Source organism: Oreochromis niloticus, linkage group LG20 (assembly GCF_001858045.2).
Source record: "Oreochromis niloticus isolate F11D_XX linkage group LG20, O_niloticus_UMD_NMBU, whole genome shotgun sequence".
Taxonomy (NCBI): domain Eukaryota; kingdom Metazoa; phylum Chordata; class Actinopteri; order Cichliformes; family Cichlidae; genus Oreochromis; species Oreochromis niloticus.
The window spans coordinates 4,756,713-4,779,104 of record NC_031984.2 but is presented as its reverse complement, the minus strand read 5'-3'; the positions used below and the strand labels follow the sequence as shown (position 1 = coordinate 4,779,104).

The 22,392-nt window shown below is 43.1% G+C and overlaps 1 protein-coding gene across 6 annotated transcripts in view; it reads left to right on the top strand.

The window, feature by feature from the left end:
- Positions 1-2,882: 2,882 nt before the first annotated feature.
- Positions 2,883-22,392, top strand: part of magixa (MAGI family member, X-linked a) — a 56,812-nt gene continuing 37,302 nt past the window's right edge. For 2 of the 6 annotated variants that reach the window (XM_025901677.1, XM_005462471.4), the window contains exon 1: positions 2,904-3,258. The gene's annotated coding sequence lies outside the window, so the exon portion shown is untranslated. Of the gene's footprint in view, positions 3,259-19,776; positions 21,149-22,392 lie in introns of those variants that run through there. The other 4 variants (XM_025901679.1, XM_025901678.1, XM_025901676.1 and 1 more) reach the window with 4 other exon arrangements.

Sequence of the window (22,392 nt, the reverse complement as noted above, 5' to 3'; positions counted from 1 at the left end):
TACGCATCATGTTCATAAGTGGGAGTAGAGTAGGAAATAGACACAGACTTGTGCTGAGTCTGAAGTGATGAGTTTGCTGTGGTAAGGAGATGAGAGCAAAACTGTCAATGTGCTGGCTGGTGTATGTTCTTGTACTCTGGGTCTCTGTCATAAACTAGGGTTTGTGTTGGACTCACAACACGGGACTCTGAACAAAAGTTGAATAGGTTTATTTACAAGAAAGTCAGAGACTAGGCTTGAGACAAAAAAGGTTTCCAAGCAGCAAAGCCCAAAGCTCCAAACAGGTTAATCCAGAGTTTTCTTTCTCCACGAGAATCTATCTCAGATCCACCTCCAGGTTTCTGCAGAGAAGAGAAAGAAATGTAAGTAATGTTAATGGAGTGAAACAGAGCAAACACACGTGTTGAAGGAAGCAGTTTCAGTAACAGTGATAGTTCAACAATCAGGCATCAACTGAAGGTCTGACTTGGCCTTTTGTAGTCAGAGAATCAGGTGATTACCAACAGGTGAGTTCAGGTGTGCAGGGATCCAGAAGAGACCCCGCCCTGAAACACAAACATGTGTTTAACTGTTCACATCCATCCATCCATCCGCTTCCGCTTCTCCTTTTCAGGGTCGCGGGGGGCGCTGGAGCCTATCCCAGCTGTCATAGGGCGAGAGGCGGGGTACACCCTGGACAGGTCGCCAGTCTGTCACAAGGACAGACTACCATTCATACCTAGTGGCAATTTGGATTATCCAATTAACCAATCCCCAACAAGCTGCATGTCTTTGGACGGTGGGAGGAAGCCAGAGTACCCGGAGGGAACCCATGCAACCACGGGGAGAACATGTGAACTCCACACAGAAAGACCCCAGACTGATGGTGGAATTGAACTCAGGACCTTCTTGCTGTGCGGCAACAGTGCTAACCACCGTGCTGCCCTGTTCATATATACAGAGGGACAGAGAGAGAGCATCAAAGAGGAGAGAACGACAGAAAGAGGGAGTCAGCAGGGGAGGACTGGAGGACCATGACAGGTGGAGAATTGACATACTGGGAAACTGAAGAACTGAACACACCTCGAAATAGTTGTCTAGAGATGTGTTGTAGCTGCCTAGCTGGGCCTCTCGGAGAGCGAGGGAGTGTTGAATAGGTCTGAATCTGCTGAGTCCATTCTCTGGCCTGATCATTGTCTTAAACCAGGGTGCCGGTTGGAGTCAAGACGCAGGACTCTGAGGACATTTCAAAGGTCAAACAGATACAGACAACGAAAAGAATTAACCATTTACATACTACAGAAATCCAGTTTCCTCATTTATTGCATGTAGTAGTAAATGTGACGTTTCGAGCGCACTTAATCATGGATGATGGATCACAGTGACCATAACCAGTGACAATAATATCCAATCAGAGCCACGACTCACATAGGAGTCATACATGTTGCCTTGGCCTGAGTCAAAAATCAGTACTTAGAAAATACAAAAGAAACAACAGGAAACAAATAACAAATAACCCAGGAACAAACAGATGGACAGATGTAAAACCTACTCAGCCAATTAACTACATATCCACTCAGGTGAACAAGATAGAGAGCAGGAGAGGAAGAAAACTGGCAAGAAACAGAACAAAAGAAGAGGAGGACAGCGGGAATTACAAAATAAAACACGTCTAATTATAAGCAATAAATTCAGACCCTCATATGTGATACAAGATGGATGGATGAATGGATAAACCATACAGACAAACAGGCAGAGTTTGAAACGATGTGTTGACCGGTGTTTCTCTGTTTGAGGATCTTTTTTAGTTCTCTTTAGCATGAAGACGTAGCTACAGACCTGAAGGACATCAGGAACTCTGCAGTCAAAAGCGGAGGAGCAGCCTGCAGGAAGCACACCAGAAGAGCCACGCTTTGAACTGAAGTCCTTACTTAACATTGCTGTGATGAATAAACTTTGTGAAGTATGCGTCACTTTGTGTCAACTTGTGAGTCTCTTTTGTTGTTTCATATCTCTTTGTATCTGTTTGTGTCATCCTTCTGAAGTTTCTTTGATCTTACTTTGTGCAATTTTGTCTCTTAGATGCATCAATTAAATGTGACATCAACACAATCCACAACCATTTATACTCCTAGAGCTGAAACCTACCACTAAATGCAGAAAAAAGGAAAAGGAGAATTTGAAAAAGGAAACAAACAGTTTTTACAAAGTTTACAGCAGTGCGTTTCTCCAGCTGCTGTATATTCCTCTGTAACGTCTCTGAATCTCTGTCCTCCCGCGCTCATATAGCTGAAAATACACACAGAGGCCGATGCTGCGCTGCATGTGGCAGGTTAATAGAGGTGCACGACAAGCAGTTGTGATGTCATTTTTGGCGCGAGCCTCTGTTCGCAAGGACGACAATGGCGAGGATAAACTGCCTGTTAAGCATTTGAACCCTGTGGGCATAGTTGGGCCCCTGCAGTGTTGCACAGAACTATCAGTTTATAGCTACGGCTCACACACACACACACACACACACACACACACACACACACACACACAGAGAGTCATGTTACTGTAACCTCAAACCCAGTGTGAGTACTGAAATGTGATGAATTACATAATGAGGTTTTGGTTTTGTCCCCCAGAGGGAGCCGAGTCCCCACAACGTGAGCACGCAAACCGACTGATGTCCCCACAACATCACTAACACAAGAGCACACACACACACCAACAGTACACACAGATACTCACACTCGCTGATGTCAGCCTATTGCCCCCACCACACCCCCCACACATCACGCAGACTCCTCCCTCTGAAGGTGGAGCTCCCCACCACCACCGCCCCTTACACATTATCATCAGACCCTCTTTCCGCTGTGTGTGAGGAGAGAGGGAGGGCGGTAGAGAGACATTAACTTGTCATTGCTTTCACAGTGTAGTAAAGCTCCATTAAGCTGGTGCTGCTGCTGCACAGTTACCTGCGGGCATCACACACACACTCAGTCATACAGAAAGACACGTGTACGTTGCGCTCACTGTTTCCGTGTAACAGTGTGCGTGTGTGTGTGTGTGTGGTCTTCCACCTTTCAGCGCTTTGCATTTTTACCTGCAGTGGAGATCACGCACACGCCCCCCCCTCACTCACTCTCTCTCTCTCGGCGCGCACGCTCCTCGCGCATGCACGCAGCAGCAGCAGCGGCAGCAGCACCGAGGGAGCGATCAATACGCTAAAAGCCCGGAGAGGATTTAAACCGGAGCGGAGAACCGGAGGGGGACGCGGCAGGAATTATGAAGGTAACGGAACAGCATGGGGGGGGGGGTCCCGGTTTGGCTTTTATCTGCTCGGCTCCGGGGCGCGCGCGTGCATGCGTGCGCTCGGCCGTTTTGACCGAGAAACCCGGTTTGTCGGAGCGGTTTCTCTTTTTTTGATTTTGTTCCTCTTGCAGGTACAAACGGCGGTGTCAGCAGATCCACAGCCGACCCATGCAGCCTGCTGTCCGGGCTCAGGGGCAGCGGGCTGTCGGTCACATCCTCCATCAGCACCACGTCTCTATGTGTGTGTGTGTGTGTGTGTGTGTGTGTGTGTGTGTGTGGCACTGTGTAAAATCAGAACTGCGAGTGTAAAGTAACAGCTGGTTTGGGATCAGTGTGAGTGGACGGGTGACACCGTGTGTGTGTGTTTACATGGTGGCCAGCAGCTGGGTCTGCGCTATAGAAGCCGCTCTTTGTCTGCTCTGACCGTTTGTCATGAATGGCAGCAGGAGTAAGAGGAGGAGGTATATACATACAGGAGGAGACGGGTACAGTGGGGTGATGAAGAGTACATTAAGGAGGAGGAGGAGGAGGAGTTGTCGTGTAAAGCACTCCACACTGCAGAAGGTGTTTTAACCTGAAGCTGATTTACTGCTGAGGATGGAGAGATTAGGAGGAGACCTGAGGGAAAATAACGTTTTGGGTTTGTTTTTTTTATCATTGTAGTGGAGAGGACAGGGTGTGTTGTCAGGGAGGAGGAGCTGGTTGTAGTATCAGATCGTGGGTGATGGTGTGTTTATGTATGTAATGCGTGGAGTGTTGCTGGATGCTGCAGAGCTGTGAGGATGCTTTTAATCTGAGCTGTTCTGATGAAGAGTGATAAAAGGGGTAAAGTGGGGGGTGTATCTGGCAGCCAGCTCTAGGACACTCTGCTGAAGGAGCAGCTAAACAGAGAAGCAGTTAAGCGTTTCAAACAGCGCAGAATGGAAATGTCTCCACACTGGATAAAACTGCCATCAGTCAGCTCTTTTTCGTTTTCAGTGCTCGCGCTCTGGTCCAAGAAAAGTGTGCTCCAGCGTTTTTCTGTGGGGTCACAGTGTGGAGGGCCTGAGGTTTGGTCCTGGATAAATAACAAAACTGGACTTAAATGTAGGATTAATGGTATTAATGAATCAATCACAGATGCAGATACCAATGCGTTTTCATCCACGATCATCATGTGGTGCTTTTTGGTCAGATGCTTTTGTCGTCTTCGTCCTGGCAGCTCTGCTGCATCGGTCCGCACAGTAACAGTTTCTGAGAGACACAGTTTGAAGGTTTTGAAGCCTAATTTTCATCCTGTTGGCACTGTTGTGTTTTCGCACTTTTTTATTTTTACTCAGCTTTTACTTACACATCCAGCCACTGGTTCGGTTTAGTGCCTACAAGCAACTCGGTGATTGTGAGGAAAAGGTCATGGTTTGGGTTAAAGGTTGGGCATATGGGCCATAACCTGAGTGTGTACCTGAGCTACACCAGCGGCTTTAATAAAATGGCACTAAGTGATGTCCCAGGAGTGAGTCGTACACTGAGTACTAATCCAAGTCACAGTTTAACTAACACAACATCAGGCTGGACTTAAACTTTGCTTTGTAAAATAAAATTAAAAATGTATTCCCGTTGTTGACATAATTTATTTGCGTTGCTTTGAGTCTTTACTGTATGTTCAGGTGTCTCCTTTACCTGCTTTCGCTGTGTTCACTCCTCACAAACACCTGACTTGAGGCAACTGAAAGTGAAACAATATTAATCAGGGTTACTCTTCCTGCATCCACCCGTCAATTCAGCCCCTCCCACAGTCCAAAGAGATGCACGTTCAGGTTAAGTTTGAGGTGGATGCAGGCATGTGTGATTGTCTCGTTATCCGTCTCTGCAATCAGATAATGCATGGTTCACAGAGGAAGGCTGAGTGACATTTTTCTGCTGAATTTGATTAGTTTGTGTTTTGTGTTGATCTGTTAAGAATGAATGAACAGATCAGCCTGGTCTAGCAATCTGAGCCATGATCAAACTGATATCCAGTCCAAATATACGGTTGAATTTCTTATTACTACACTTAATCAAACATGCGATTATAGGCAAGCTCAAGGTAATGAATAAACACAAAAATATGGGAAACTAATGACAATGTCGGTCCCCCGGGTAAATTTTATAGATCAAAATAAAACAAACTAGTAAAGATAAAGGTTTTTCCCGTTATGAAGGAAGGTTTATAGTCCCAGCAGATCAACATGGCTTTGCTACAGCCGCCGTCATGGAGACAAAGAAATCGGCTTTTATGTCTTACATGAAGTGGAAGTAATTTTGTTTTTGGCACTATGTTGCATTATGCATATGTTTGTTTTCTGAAATGGGCATGTGAGAATGGATGACTAATAAATGAAGCCAAGCCTGAAAAATAAAAATGAAAAACATTACTAAAAATAAAGATTATAGAGACCCCCACACCACCCTCCACTACCGTTCAGGGACACTGGTGACCATCTCTGTCCTGTTTGTTTGAGAGCCGAGGTTTTCAAGTGTCTCTTGAAGCATTCTGTCAGCCTCACATGTTTAATTAATGCCAGTTTCTGAAGTCTTTTGCACACATGACGTCACATGGTCGTGTCCAGAGTGTTATTCTAGAACAATGTTCAACATTTGATCTTTTTTAATATGTAGAAAACAGGAGGAAGTATTCTGATTCGGATGGAAATGCTGCGTATGGTTTAAACGAGGAAGCTGCCTGTGTAAATCACACATAAGGAAGCAGACGTGATGCTCGTTCTGTGCAGCAGACTATTACCTGCTGCTGCTCTTACATTGGTGCAATAGGGACCTGGCAGGTAAAAGAGTCTTTAATGTCCAATCCAACTGCGTCAGGCCTTTTTGGTCTCATTTTCACCTCCATCAGATGATGTCTAGAAGACTTCAGGGCTACAGTGCATGTGTGAAAATGGCTTATAGAGCTGGTTCAGGGATTTTTAGGCTCTGAAAAGGACTCTGAAAAGTCTTTGCAGCCTTTTTATGTGCACTTCAGTAAAAGACGTGACGTACGTCAGAGGTATATTCCTTTCTAGCCTCCAGGAGCTGATGAGGCTTCTCAATAGGAACACCTGTATCCTCAGTAAACCTTTTCTCACAGTTTCCCTCTGTGCTCATCTGTTTTTAGAAACACTTGGGAACCATATCTGATGAGAAATTGATCGATTCATTGAGCTAGCATGTGTCGTGCTTCCTGTCTTTCACAGCAGGATGATGACTAGAGATATTTTCGTGCAGCTCATTATAAACATGGATTTGTGGATTCAAGCTGAAGTTGATGTTTGATCTTCGTCACTGTGCCTCGGTTTCGACCGGGTCACACACAAATATGTTGACGGACAGGAACCTGTTAATGATGCCAGTTAATTAGGAACAACTCTAGACTTTGCTCCAGAGTTCCTGTCTTGCTTTTTAACAATATCAATCTTTTTTTCTTAAATTATTCCTTTTGTTTATGCTGAGAGGGTGGAGCTGCAGAAACTCAGTGAGAAAGGCAAATCTTTCGCAGTTGCATGAAATTCTCAGAGGCAGAATTTTAAAAACATGCTTGAAACATTTCTCAAAGATTTAGCTCTGTGTTGACATGACAGAATCATGCAGCTGGTGCAGATTTGTGCACAGCGTCTTTTGCAATGGTCTGTTTGACTGAGATCTGGTGACTGTTGAGGCCATCTGAATCAACTAAACTCACTGTTATGTTCCAGAAACCAGCCCGATGTTGTGTCTGTGCATTTTTTTAAAGAAGCAGCATGGCTTCAGTGTGATAAAATGTAAGAGACCGTCTGCTGCTTCTAAATTTCTCTCCGAGAAATATAAATGCAGCCAAAAATCACAGCTCAGCCTAGGGATGGGCGGTATAAACGGTATACGGTAGAAACGATATGAATTTGGCCAACGGTAGAGATTTTGACTACACCGCTCTACCGCGATAGTGCATGTTGATGGTGTCATCATGCTGCGCCTGTTTTGGTCGAAAGCATCGCAGCGGCTACAAGCAATATCATCTGCAAATTATGCCGAGCGACAGTAATAGCAAAGAGACGAAACATGTTTTGGAATATGAGGAAAGCCAAAAACTGCGCTTCCTCTACTTCCGTACCATTGATTCATTAATGTTGAATTCTATTGCAGCTGCTCTATTCCCATGTTGTTGCAGTATATTAATAACTAACCTCGTATTGTGGATGGATTATCTCAGTTGTTCTCCTGACTGGAGTTTGGTCCGTTTACAGCATCCTGACATGCGATTGCATTTCTCTCTAACCATCAGGAACCCTCATGTTAACGAGTGAAAAAAAGTTAGCATTCGCCCTCCAGCTTCACTGTTTGTTATGCTAACATAGCTGTGTTGCTAGCGATCACGTAGCACATCATTATAGACCAGCTAGCCCAACTTCAGTAACCCTACAAAACAGTCACTGCTGTTTAGTTTTCTGTCTTCATTTATGTCGGAAGTGATAGCAGAGCTCTATGTTTTATTTTTTTCAGAAATCTCTCAGTCAGAACATGGCATATCATATTTAGGTGAAAACTAGCGAGCTAACTTCCTGCTACCTGCTAACGCCGTTAAATTTAATAAATCCTGTTTTCATGGATGCCTGGATGTTAAACTTAATTGTTACACCTGGTAAAGCAGCAACGCTGATCATTTTATTAAAGATGAGAGAATTTAGACAGTTTTTAACTCTCAGTGATGCTGCAGTGTTCGTTTGACTTTGGGACCTGAAGCGGATGGAGTTTAGGACCCAGATTACTCCGCGAGACTCCTGACTACTGTAGCCGTAATGCTAAGACAATCCATCAAGTGGTGCGGCTTCGTAGCTTACCAAAGTCATACTAAAACATTTTTGACAGATTTTTGAGTGCCATGTACCACATAAAATCAGTTCGAGGTCAGTAAGCACAACCAAAATTCATACATAAGGTGCACCGGATTATAAGGCGCACTGTCGATTTTTGAGAAAATTAAAGGATTTTAAGTGCGTCTTATAGTGTGGAAAATACGGTATACAGAAGAAAAGAATATATTGCGATATATATCGCGATATGGATTTTAGGCCATATCACCCAGCCCTAGCTCAGCCTGTAACTCATGAGATGGGTGGTTCTGTCACATTTAAGACAATCAGTGAAAATTAAAAAAAGGTATGAGGTCCTGGGTTTGAAGCCCCCGACCAGCCAAGGCCCTTCTGTGTCGAGCTTCATGTTCTTCTCATGTGTGTGTGGGTCCTCTCCTTCCTCCCACAGTCCAAAGGCTTAGTTTTAAATTGTAGGTGTAAATGATTGCCTGTCTCTATGTGATAGTCTGGCAACGTGTCCAGGGTGTCCCCTGCTTTTCACGCTATGAAAGCTGGGATAGGCTCCAGCTCCAGCAACCTTGATTAGATTGGCAGTATGGATGAAGAAAATGGTTGGAAATGACAAACAGGCTTTGATTATTGACTCTTCTCGTGAGTGTTGAAGCCCAAAAACATCTTTCAGCACAGCTCTGTCAGAAATATGACATTCATGTTTACAGCAGTTCTGGGTTCTGGGTTTTGCTGTTTGAGTGGTTGGTTTGGTTGCAGAGGTTGTTTGGTGGTCTTTGCTTGAATGTGGACTCTGCTTTGGGACTTGGATGATGGAGTTTAACTATGGGTGTGCACTCTGCAGATAGATAATGGCATTGACGCGCATGTACAAACGCTGAGTGACATTTTTCTGCTGAATTTGATTAGTGTGTGTTTTTTCTACCCTGGTCTTGTCTTTGCACTCGTGCACAGATATATATGCACTAGTGCAAAGACAAGACTCGCTGGTGCAGTATGGTGATATAAAATAAAAAGGAGAAAACACTCTCAGAACTAAATTGAATTCTCTGTTTTGCATGTCATCAGTTTTCTCCCATGCATAGCTCTCTGCGGCTTATTTTATTTATTTTATTGATCGTCAGTCATCCGCATCACAGGTGTTGCTGTACTTTCAATCTTGTACTGAGTTGCAGAAGTCTTTGGTTGCTGGAGTTTCAAATGTTAAATACAGATTATTACTTTTCTTTATTACTTTTCCATAAGTATAGAATATGTAACTTATTATGTAAACTTTGTACAAAAAATAATGTGTATTACTGTGTATTACATATTTTTTTCAGCAGTGTTCATCACTCTGTTTCTCAGTTTTCCCTCTTGCACCATGAAGGACAGTCACAGAATTCCATTGTACTCTGTGCAATGCCAATAAAGGTTCATTCATTCATATGTTAATGACTCAAGTGTCTGCCTCACCTGAAGTCATTAAACTTTCCGCCAAAAGTATTAAAAGAGGAATGTAAAATGAGGTAGTGGGGTTAAGAGAGAACAGCTTTGTGAAGCCAGCAGAGAAAGAGTGTTTGAAGTGTGTGAGGTGAGAGCAGGCAAGGTGTTGCTCTCGGGTTAATATTTATCCAGGGCTCCAGCAGGTGACAGATTACTGAACTCATGAACAAATGTAGCAGAAATGCAACAGAACAACAGAGCCGAGTCAACACAGAAAACGACCGAGCAAACAGAGGAGCGGACCGAAGAGCAGTGCCGGCTGTGTTCACAGGATGAAATATTAACACGATTATGATCATCACAGTCCTAATGAAAGTCCGGGGGCTCGACGAGTCTGAGGCTCAAACTTTCATTGTACCAGAGAACTAAACAGCTAAACAGATAATAAACGTCGAGGAAGCTTCGCTGCACAGTGTTTCATTTCACAGTGTGCAGATTAAAGCTGCAGCGGGCAGAAATCTGGAAACACCAGTGAGTCAGTGCAGGAGTTTGATGTATCGCATACTGCAGCCCAGTGTTACTGTAAAGTTTCCAGCTGAAGAACAGCACGCTGAGAATTTTATTGCCATGCTTTTTTACAACATGAATGCAGACACTGTGGTTTTGAACATCATCTTTTTAGAACCACGACTCGAAACAAGGGTGGAGAGTAGTGAGGTTATCCGCTAATGTTAGCAAAGCTCAGTTAGCAAGATGCATCCATCTATCGGCTGATGGATAAACAACAGATTAATAAGTCAGTTAAACACAACATTGTAACACAACAACTGTTGAGATTTCTCGTGTGTTGTCATGCGTACATTACTTAAAAGTTGTTTGCCATATTGGATGTGGATACAACCACTGGTTGCTAGCAAAAAATGGGTATTCCCCAACTGGTTGGCAGTGGTTCCTGGAGGTTGCTCGGTGAAAGAAGTTGCAAAGAAGCCAAAAATCTCCTAATGATTGCTTTGGTTGCCTGTTGTTTTTCCATGTTTGTCTGAAAGTACTCAACAAGTACCAGAGTAGGAGTAAGAAAAAGTGTAACCCAAAGTGGAAATGGCGAGGATTCGCCTTCAAATTAAAAGTGCCCTAGGGCTGCAGCCAACATGTTTCATAAGGCACAACTTTTACCTTGAAGGAAACCGTCTCTGTGTCCAGTTTGTGTTGCACTTTTCACAGCTCAATACAGCTCAGAGGGTAGCTGGACAGTGTTTGTGGACAAGTCATCATTTCTATTCAAACTATGACCACAGAGGTTTCTGCCAGCTGATTGGAGGAATACGCATTTTCCCTTAGCGACAGGTGGCTGCCAGATGGTCACTGACCAGTCTCTGAGCTTGTGTAACTGGGGCTTTATTCACTTGATCTTACATTGTCACTATGATTGGGACGCGTCCAAAATGGCAGCCAAGTAAAAGTCACATGATTAGTCACATGTTCATAAAACCTCAATGTACAATATGTAGCCCTAATAAAAGCGTAGCCCACCAAACCAGGATTCCTGCACTTAGTATTACGATAGATGTTCATCAGTGACTGTCCACTCAGTCTTTTGTCAGTCATTGCATTCCTGAGATATGTGAAGCGCTATAAACTCTGACTTCTCTGTTTTAAAAAAGCGAAATAATTAAAAGATGTTTTTGTTTACTTTTAGTCACTTGCCAGTTTCTTGTTTGCTTGTTTACAGAAAAAAATAAACAAAACCCAACATCTCCAGACTGCTGATTATGCACCCAAAATGTTAAATTGGAAATGAGTTTAACAGCAATTATCCTTCTGCAAATGTGTTTGAATCACAGTATGAGTGAGATGATTCAGACACAGCGCAGATCAAACACATTAGCCAAAGAAAGAATCCTAAGATCCAAGATCTGCTGATAACTATTGCAAAGACTGTATTTTCAAAACAGTGTTGAAAAATCTGTGCCTACAGGATTATGGCTGATGGCACCAATGGTATTGTTTGTCAGGTAGTTACATTCAAATGGCTCCAAAAAATGCCAACGTCATGAACATGATCAACAGGTTCATGTGTCAGCAAACCTCAAAGCAGCCAGGCTCCTATTTTTAATCCTTACCAGAATTCACATGGCTGAAATACATTAGAAATATAACAGCACAGCTATTATGAATGAGGAAGTATCAACCATATTTTCTTGGACCATTAAAAAGCATTTTAGGTTTTAATTAAAAAGCATTAAAATGCTTTTTATTGCTTTAATGTAGGAATCTGTCTGGATTGATTGAAGTGGCCATCAGAGGAACTGCAGTTGCTACGTGGTCCATCATCCTTTCGTTGCCACGTTTTTCAGTGTTGGGCAGTTGTTGCCACTGCTTAGAGACCACCTTTAGATGCTGGATATTTCACCATTAAAAAGGCTCCCAGCCATCCGGGGGAGGTTAACAGCCAAGAGAGCTGTAATCGGCTAAAGTCTACTCAAGTCGACTCAAGTGTTGAACACAGCAGCTAAATTCTCATGAAATTTATATCACAATGTAGATAGAATACATTTTGCTAGATTTATTATACTTGGATGCCACTAAAACACCATCAGCAATGCAGAATATAATTCAGCGCACAGGATGAGGCGTGGCCAAAAAGTTCAGCTATCGCGCCTATAAAAAGCAAAAAGCTGTACTTGATTTAAATTTGGCTGCCCTTCCCTCTAAGGTCATCTGCAGCGCTCCCAGCACTTCAGTTATGTTTGGATCACTCTGTGAAAGTCAGCATAACATAAATAAGGATGGGAGTTTTTTTGAGCTACTCTAGTGGAGTCTCCGAATAAAAATATAGAGCTGTAAGTGATCAGAACGGGTCTTCTTCAAATTACCAGTGCCTCAGTTTTAACAGCAGCGTGCCTCTATAGGTCTATAGGGCCCACAGTTGTTGAAGTGCACATGCTACTAACTATTTTTTTAGTAAAAATTAAGTGTGATTGACGATGTAAGGAGTTAAACTAACAACATGTTACATCAGGTTAGTAAAGGTCTGGAAATTCCTGCACACTTCAGAGTCTCAGCTTGTTTGAGACCACTGAGGAGCTGCGAGCATTTTTATATCAGCGTAAATGTAATTGATCAAATGAACATAATTATAAATAGCGAGTCCTTTGCAGGCAATGACTCCCAGAAGTCTCTAACCTATCATACAACAGCGTTGCCTTGCTAATGATGATTTGTGCTGCTGCTGCTGTCATCAGGTATCTGTGGCTCTTTGAACAGTTTTTGTCAGTGAAACTAATAAAGCAGGAAATCAAACACATTTTCAGACGTCTCTGAATCAAAGCGTCTGCCAGGTGAACAGCACTCTCCGGAGTCCCCATCACTTCAGTGTGGGGATCCGTCTAATCTCTGCACAGCTCCTGCCTTTTTCCTGGAGTCTGAGCTGATGGTTCTGATTGATAGGTCTGATCTCTGCTGGTTTCTGTTTCAGAATAATCAGCTGTGTTTTCTGGAAACAGTGAGGTGGCTGTGCGTTTCAGTAGCAGCAGCGTCTCTGCAGTCTGACTCAGCCGATCTGATCCGACTCCAGCTGATCACTGCGAACAATCAGCTGATTTCCTGGATGTTTCTTCTTCTGGTTTTAGATTTTATGATTTTTGCTTCTGGGTGGATGCAGAGCTGTTGCCCAGTCAGAGCTTAGTCAGCATTCATGGTCATCATCCTGCGGAGAGCAGCTGCTACTATCCTTTAACCTGTTGGAGAGGTGGCGTTTGAGTAGGTAGATTCACGTTGGCTGTCTCCACAGCGATGGCCCACTGATGACATCATCCGAAAGGCTGTCCTGTCTTCTATGATGTCATCAGTAGCTGCAGATCCAGAGCGACAGCTGCTGTCAGAGCTGCTCAGCGTCACAGCGCGGGAACTAACAAACATTCCTGCTCCCTGGCGTGCAGCGACCTCTGACCTCTTCCCTGCTGGCTGGATGCAGAAACACATCGCTCTGAATGTTTGCGTTCAGTGCAGCTTTAACAGAAACTGTTCTGCTCTCGGCTATTAATTAACTGATTCACGCTGTGAAATCTGATGAGACAGTGTAGCTGTCAGTTTGTCAGAGGTCCAAACGCCCCCAGGTCACTACAAACTATTCTCATACATGAACAGGAACGCTACATTTCTTAAAATCATTCAAAATGAAAGGTTTTCCGTTGTTTCGGATGGCCTGAATACTATTTTCATGTTTTGTTGTATTAACCAATGCACCGCAGAGCCACAGGGTGTAGTGTTCAGTTGTGTGTCCTTACTGCAGAAGGGTTCTGGGTTCAGACTTGTTGGTCAGTTGGTGGCTTTTGAGTTTGTATGTTCTCAGACAGACATGCTGTTAGGTTAATTGGTGCTTGCTTGTTTTTCTCTCTTCTTCCTGAATGCTGTGCTCTCTGCTGGGCGCGACAGGAACTGCATTGCAGCCGTTTTAGCCCCAGTTTGTGGTCAGATTGACTACAACACCTGTCCTCAGTCCTTACCTGCCCTTGATTTACAGTTGGTACCTTTAAAGGGGCAGGAGCTTAAACAGCTGTTAGGGACATCGGGTGAACTGAAAGGGTCCAGTTTAAGATGAATGAGAATTTGAACTGTGAATCATGCAGAACAACTCGAGAAGAGCCCTGGACTAAAAACACAGAGGAAAGCAGCAGAATCGGTCCCCTTTAGGACTGACATAAGCACAGCAGAGAGCTGCTGGTGAAGCTGATGTGCTTGCATGTTACCATGGTTACACAGACACAGCTCATGAACAGAAAGTGGATTTTATTTTCTCTCCCTATATTTGAGAAGTGGCCATTATCAGAAACACTGCATAGCAGAGCTTTTGTTCTCCAGCATGTGATGCAATAAGAAAAGCTTGTGTCCTACTGAGGTCAAACCAGAGTTTGTGCCTGTGTGGCGTTTCTGAGTTTTCTCTCATGGTCCAAATAACTTGTTTAGGTCAACTGATAATTGTAAATTAGTCGTGGGTGTGGGTGAAGGTGGTTGCCAGGGTCTCTTTCTATGAGACACATCATCTGGGATAGGCTACCCTGTGACTCCGAGTTGGATAAACTGATGGATGGTGCTTTCCGGCTTACAGACTGCTGAACATCCATCTATCCATCCATTTTTTACTGTTTATTTGGGGACAGCAGCCCAGACCTCCCCATCCCTTTCCAACATGTCCAGCTCTACTGGCGGGACTCCGAGGCGTATCCAAGCCAGCCGAGAGGTATAATCTCTCCAGCGTGTCCCGAGTCCACCGCTTGTTCTCCCCGCCCAGTTGGACATTCCTCAAACACCTCATGCCCAGTAGGTGTCCTGCTGTGAGTTACTCCCCATATCTTACACCATCCACCCTGTTGGAGGAAGGATGCTCATTTCCAATGCTTTTAACTGCAGTCTAATTCTTTTGGTCACTATTCACCACTCGTGGGCATAGGTGGGGTTTAGGATCTTTAGCTTTGTTATGAGGAATTTGTATCTTTAGAAAACAGTTTTTTTCCCTGATGAACTTATGTGAAAACACCAGGTGACACTAAGAACTAAAGGGTTAATTAGTGAACTGATACAATTTAATGCCATTATTATTGCAAGTTTAAATGAGATAAGAAGGGAACAATAATGTTAATTATGGTTTGGGATTTTGAATTTGCACTGAAAAGATGCAGCTGCAATAATTTTAGAACTTCATTTCATCCTGTTATTGTGGGATAATGGGCTAATTTTCCCTATTTGTTGTGAGAACAACGTGTGTTTTTTGTCTGGTTGATTCCAATTATCAGAAAACAGCTGAGATAATGAGATGATTAACTTATCTGAAGCTCACAGGCTGATATAAAATGACAGTAATAACAGCTGTTTTCTAATTCTCCCCAAATCTGGGAGCAGAATGTGGATTTATTTAGTCAGGCTACATAAAAACACCAGCGAGAGGAGGGAAATACGAGCGGAGCTTGTTCTAGCAGCCCAGCGACTTTAACTCTGAGTCTACTGACTAACTGCTCGCTCTGCCTTTTGAAGAAGAGTCTCATTCAGTGCTTGTTATAACTCCAACCCGTTTCCTAGAAGAACTACAGAGCTTTGATGTTAAAGACTACAACTCCCAGTGGAAAACTCTGAGTTATGAATGATGTGTTTGAGATGAGAGCGGAGAGACCTGAGGAGACGCGTTCATCTGAAGCGGAGTCGTCTGTTGCTGATAAGTTGCCCCCACTGAGACACATCAGTGCGCCGGAGGAGGCAACGCAAAAGAAGAAGAAGAAGAAGAAAACGCTGTGAAACTCAGAGGAAGCCTACACAGCTGCTCTCAAAAGTGATGGCAGGAGAATTTTGCTTTTTAAGGCCAAAACTCTCACCCTGATTTCCTATAAGAAATGCTCCAAAGCCCACCATGAAGTTATTTCATGTCACGGAGCATCTAGTCTCCAAGTCTGAGTAACACGGACTTGGAGACGACTTTGACTTCGATTTTTGTGAGTAAGCAGCAGCGTCTGTTGGTGTCTCTGATGAGGGCCACAAATACAATAGTGAAACACTAACATTGTTCTCCATGCCCCTTGGAGGTGGATGAGGTTGCACCAGAAACTTCTGCTCTTTTTCCTTAATTTTCAGGTTAATGGCTGTTCGTAGGTGTTACTGCTAGTTTTTCAAGACATGATGGGCATAAAAGTGGGATTTCTGGTAAACCCTGGGAGTTCAGCATCCAGCCCCTGGGCCTTAGAGTAGGGGTGGGGAACTCCAGGTCTGAAGTTCTGGTGTCCTGCAGGTTTTAGATGTGTCCTGATCCAACACAGCTGATTTAAATGGCTAAATTACCTGTGTGGCCATATCTGGGTTCAGGAGATCTTGGAGCCTGAGGTCACTTTAATTAAGGTTTGTAAAGCTTTCTAGAACAGCTTCAGTGTCACTAAGGGTTTTTTTTGTTTCCGGCACAGGAAAATTTAGATTTCACAGCCTGTAAAAAGCTCCTTACTGCCGGGAATCTGTGAGATCTGCAGGCTATCGTGCATTTTTGTTAATGCAGTGCACGTCCCCATTCAGCCCTCGTTTGTAGTTAAAGTGTAATTATGCATAAATTCACAGGGATGTTCCAATTTTGGGGCCTTCAACCAATAGAGGAGGCTTTTTTAAAAAACCTCTTTGCTATTGTTTGTAACTAAAGAAGCACTTTCAGAGTTTGATAATGAAAAACAGTGTTGTCTCTTTCTCCTTCCACCTGTTGGTAACAGGTGATAGAGAGTTGAGCTGATGACTGCTCCTGCAAAAGTCTTTCTTTTCTCTGAAGAAGGTCCTGCTGAATTCAAACATGGCTTTGTAAGAACAGTATTTAATGAATTCAATTATTTTTGGAGCCAAAGAGTGTGCAGATATTTCCCCTTTTGCACAAATGCTGTGGATCTTTGAGCTGGCACATTTTTAACTGGATGTGATTTTTTTTTTCTGAGAATGAAAATTGAGCCATTTCTTCTCCTGTTTGAATATTAGGACTGTTTTTCACTGTCATGGCTCGTTTTAAAGTGCAGAGCCAGAAGATCTCCAGCCTCATTAGAGACACTGAAATGTCAGTCAGCATCTACACACACACGCACACACACACACACACACACGCACGCACGCACGCACACGCACACACACACACGCACACGCACACACACACACACACACACACACACACACAGACAGACAGGATGAAAATGGGTTACATACAGTTAGACACAAAGAAAAGGAAACGAGGCCACAGCGAAGCGAGCATCCTCACATCCTTGCACTTCAAGGATCTCAGTGAGTGACTGACCTACATATGACCTGCTGAATATTAATCCACTCACACAAAACATCACACTCCGAAACTGCAGGCAGAGGACAGCAGAAGGAATTAAGGATCAAATTAGTAATTTGTTCTCTCAAATGAGTTCCTTCACCACCAGCCTCCACACATCCTCGTTCAGCTCGCACGGAGACAGCGGGCTTTTCGACACACGAGCTGCTTTAAGCATATATCTGAAGCACATGACTCTGACCGTGCTTCAGTTATCAACATGATATTAAACTGACTTGAAGGAAGAAATGCAATAAAATTAATAATCAAACTGATTAATAATTCATGACTGCTTATTAGTTAGTTTAATTGCTGATTGCCAATTCCAATGCCACCCACTCTCCTTCCCACAACACCTACACTTGACCGTTGAGAAAAAGAAGACAAAATCAAATATCTGTGATTTTTTGCTATAAAGTGGATAAAACTTCCAGTTTCTTCTCCTTTAGCCAGCATGACACAGAAAGAGTACACACATCCGATGCTTTCATTTCATGTTTATAGGATGGTGCTTTGTGTTGATTGTCATTTTGTTGCTGACTTGTAATAGAACTATTGTTAGGGTGCCTGGGTCATCGACCCAGTGTTTTGTGTTTTTGGTTCTTTGATTTTGTTTATTTCATTATGTTCTAGTTTTCTTTGTCTAAAGGGTTAAAGATATATTCTAAGTTTAGGTTCTCTCAGTGGTTTATGTTAGGTTGTTTATTTCTTGCTGTTAGTAATTAAGTTTACCTCCCTCAGAGTCTAGCCGTGTCTTGTGTTTTGTGAATCTCGTCTCGGTTTCATTCTTCCAGTCTCTAGTGTTAAGCTTGCGTGTCTTGAGTTCAGTCTATGTGTTTCCTGTCTTATTTTGATAGTCCCTGTCCTGTGTGCAGTGTGTCTGGTTTTTAAGTTCGCCTTCTGTTTGTGTACCGTGTAGCAGTAAATCTGAGTTTAAGTTTTTTTTCTGCCTCCGTGAGTCTGCACATTGGGTCCACCATTCCCGCCTGCCGCACACAGTACATGACAGTTATAGAAGAAGGTTTCTGCTCTGTTAACTATAACAGGAACCAGCACACATGGTGGAAACCCCGGCATTCTCTCTGTGGTCAAAACTGCAGTCCGACGCCAAAAACTGAACTGTAGACGGACGTTTCCATGCAGATTGCAGGCATCAGACAAATGTTTAGTGAGGTCATAAATCAAATGTAGAGTAATTTTCTCTCAGATGACAGAAATTATAGATAACCAGCAACAGATAGCAGACATACAGAGTTTGTCCAGTTGTCCAACCAGAATACTGGTGATGGCTTTTCCACATTTAGAGTCATGCAGCACACTGGAGGCAGGGATCAAGCTGAAAAAGATCTTATATTTTATTAAAATATTTCAAATATCCTTTATATTTATAAATATGAATATGAAAATATACAGAGCCCAAAACCAAAGAGCGAACCAGGGAACACAGAACCAGATATATAGGCTTGGACACTGGGAATACTGAGGTGGGAACTCTTGGCTAATGCAGACGATTTTCTTTTCCCTGTATTTTTATTTTAGGGTCTTCACCCTTACAATATAAAGCACCATGAGGTAACTGTTGATATGATTTGGTGCTATATAGATACAATTGCATTGAACTGATACAACACTGAACACAGCAGATAATGAAGAGTAAGCTTACAGGTGGGATGCAGAGCTGAAAACTATAAACATAATGAGGCAGGGGGAAGTAATCAGAACAGAAGACACAGATGACAACAATTACCAAAATAAAGCAAGACTGAACCAAGGACACAAGGGAGACAAAAATACAAAGACAAAAGTCAAGAATAGAGGAAGACAAAGGGGAATTTAATAAATAAACACAAGGATCTCCAGAACAGAAGGCATGAAATTATAGCATACAGCACTTATACAAGGTATCTGGCAATAAACATGACACGCAAACACTAAGAAATAACACAACGCTAAATTCCAACACTGCAGACACATAACCCTAATCCAAAGAAAATCAAAAATCCCAAACTAAAGCAACCCTAGAGCCCCGAAACTCAAAACCCTGCCTCTGAAACCAAGGGACGTGACAGAATGCACTCTTTTCTTTCTTCTCTTTGTTAATTCATTGATATTGTTTTGTATTAAATAAATAATTACAATCAAATCCCAAAAGTTGATTCTGTTCATCTGGACGTAGCGTTTTGTGGGAGAAACGTTTCGTCACTCGTCCAAGTGACTTCTTCAGTCTCAGCTGACTGCAGGTTTCCTCAATCTTATAAACAGTACATTTGCATCTTGATCACTAATATGCAAATTGTCATGACCATTGATCAACAACCACTGATCAATGGCCATGAGTCCCATTCACAGAGAGTTGGGGAATGGCTGCAATCACAGCATTGTAAGATGGTGACAGATGTACCCTTAGGCCCCCTCCTCGATTCAGAGATGGTCTTTCCCTTTTCATGTAGATGGCCTCCTTGACTCTGCGCCCAAACCAGCGTTCCTCCCTGTCCAGGATGTGTACATCCTCATCATTGAAAGAGTGTCCACTGACCTGTAGGTGTAAACAGTCTGCAGAGTCCCGACCTGACGAGGTAGCTCACAGAGCCAAAAAGTAGATAAACCAAATAAGATGACCCACCCACCCAACAAAAACAAAAAAACGGAAAAAACTTGTTCATATTCTTTTCTTTAAAAAAAACAAAAACAAATCTAATATGTGTTGGCCCTGCAACACACTGGTGGTCTGTCTGGGGTGTACCCCGCCTCTCGCCCTGTGACTGCTGGGACAGGCTCCAGCCCACCTGTGACTCTGATAAGGATAAACAGAAGATGATGGATGGATAGAAGTTTAAATACATTTAAATAATCGCTTCTTTAACTGCTGCATAAATTTTACAATAGACAAACAAGACAATTATTTAGCTCATGGCAGAATAATTTCCAATGCTTGGGTCAAGGACAGAGAGAAGAGGTTCTGTAAGAGACGTTAGAAACAGGGTCATAAATATTTTAACTACTGACAACAGAAAGGTGCTGTTACAGGAAATCAGCATACAGATGTAAGAAAAAATATTACATGTATGTGGGATTTGTAACTAAGGGTGTGTCTTACCCTGATTTACCTTCTTAGAAAACAGTTGAGCGTTCCAACCCAGGAACAATCTCCTAATTATGAATTATTCTCCGAAAAACTGAAACAAAACATTTTGTTTTTGTGACTAAAATAACTACCTGACAAAAATCTGACTGTGAGTAAACTGATACCAAATGCTCGCTTGCATACATCCCAAGTGTCCTACAATAAATCTGTAATAAAAGTACAGTAAATATCCAGCTGCAATATGACTGCTTTATATGGAGGTGTGTTTTGACTGATGTGTGTGTAAGCCTGTTATAGTGAGCTGTGGAAAATTTGAGCTTCTCTGAGGCTTTAGCGTGAATAAACGATCAGTGAGGGTTATCTCGAGTGTTTATTACCCCTCGTTGAAGGTCACAAAACTGTTTGCTTGCCTCACCGACGCTTTCTTTAGAAGGACAGACACACACACACACATTCCTGTAAACACATGTACATAAAGCGAGCAATGAGTCCACTCCCTAAACACACTCTGACTTACATCACGCTGTGAACCCTGACCAGGCTTATCAGCGAAAGAGGGCACGGAAGTGAAAACGAGCGAGGGACACAAAGTAGAAGAGGATTAAAGAGGAAAACCAAGGAGCTAAGAGGAGAAAGAGGGGAGAAAGAGACACCAACACGGTTGCTGAGATAGTCAGAGATGGCAGCTGAACACGCAGAAGCTCACGGTGTTGATTTGTAAAGGTACGCCACACACGCTCGAGTCGAACCATGGAGTGTTGGAAGAGGCTTTTATTTTGTACGACTAAAGCGAAAGAGGTGACAGCCAGGAAGTGAAAGAGAGAGAGGGGAATGGAGTAGGGGGGAGCGAGCATGTGTTAATGATGTGTTAATAGCGGCACATGTCGAGCTCACGCTGCGACGAGTGTCACCGCACATCCTGACAAACACGGCTCAGCCTCCGGATCCATTCACCTCAGCTCTGTGCATCCTCTTCTTTAATTCTCTCCTGCCTTATTTACCTTCTTACCACCTTCTCTAGCACCTTGCTGCCTTCTCTATCTCATCCTTGCCTTCTCTCCTCGCTACCTTGTTTACTTTCTTGTCACTTTATTTACATCCTTACTCTATTCTTTAATTCCTTACGGTCTTATTTATCACCTCACTAGCCTATTTACCTTCTCACTGCCTTCTTTACATCCTCGGTACATTTCTTACCTCTTTATTACATCTCTAACTCTGTGCTGCCTAATATGTCTCCTCACAACCTTCTTTACCTCATCATTGCCTTCTTCAATTCCTCACTGCCTTTTTTTTTTTTACCTCCTTGCTACTTTATTCACATCCTCATTTCCTTCCTTAACTCCTTCTTTACATTCCCATTACCTTCCTTACTTCATTAACTTCTCCGGCTCCAATACCACATCCAAAGAGGTTGTGAGTTAGTTCAGGTAGTTTGTGAGTTGTTGTTTCTCTGTGATCCTCTTTTCCCTCCCTCCAGTCAGTCGCAGCAGATGGCTGCCGCTTCATGAGCCTGGTTATGCTGGAGGTTTTCTCCCCTACGCTCACCACATGCTGCTCACTGGGCTTCTCTCTCTAATGTTTTAGGGTCCTTACCTTACGTGATGAAGGTTTATTGAGACGACTGTGGCCATCTATTGTGTTCTGCTTATCCGGTTAAGGGGGCGCTGGAGTATATCCCAGCTGTCATAGGGCTAAAGGTGGGGGCACCTCGGACTGGTCGCAGTCTATTGCAGACAATATGTTATATACACTTCGCTGTCAGACTGCAGGTTTGTAGGATATTTAAAAGTAGAATGGGAGGCAGAGCCTTCAGCTTTCACGCCCTGCTTCTGTGGAACCGGCTCCCATTCTGTAAGGATTCGTGAGACAGACACCTTCTCTACTGATCTCTACTAATGAACGAGCTGTAATCAAAAAAGTTATATGATTGAGCTTAAAACATCACTTTTTTTGGTCCTTGATGG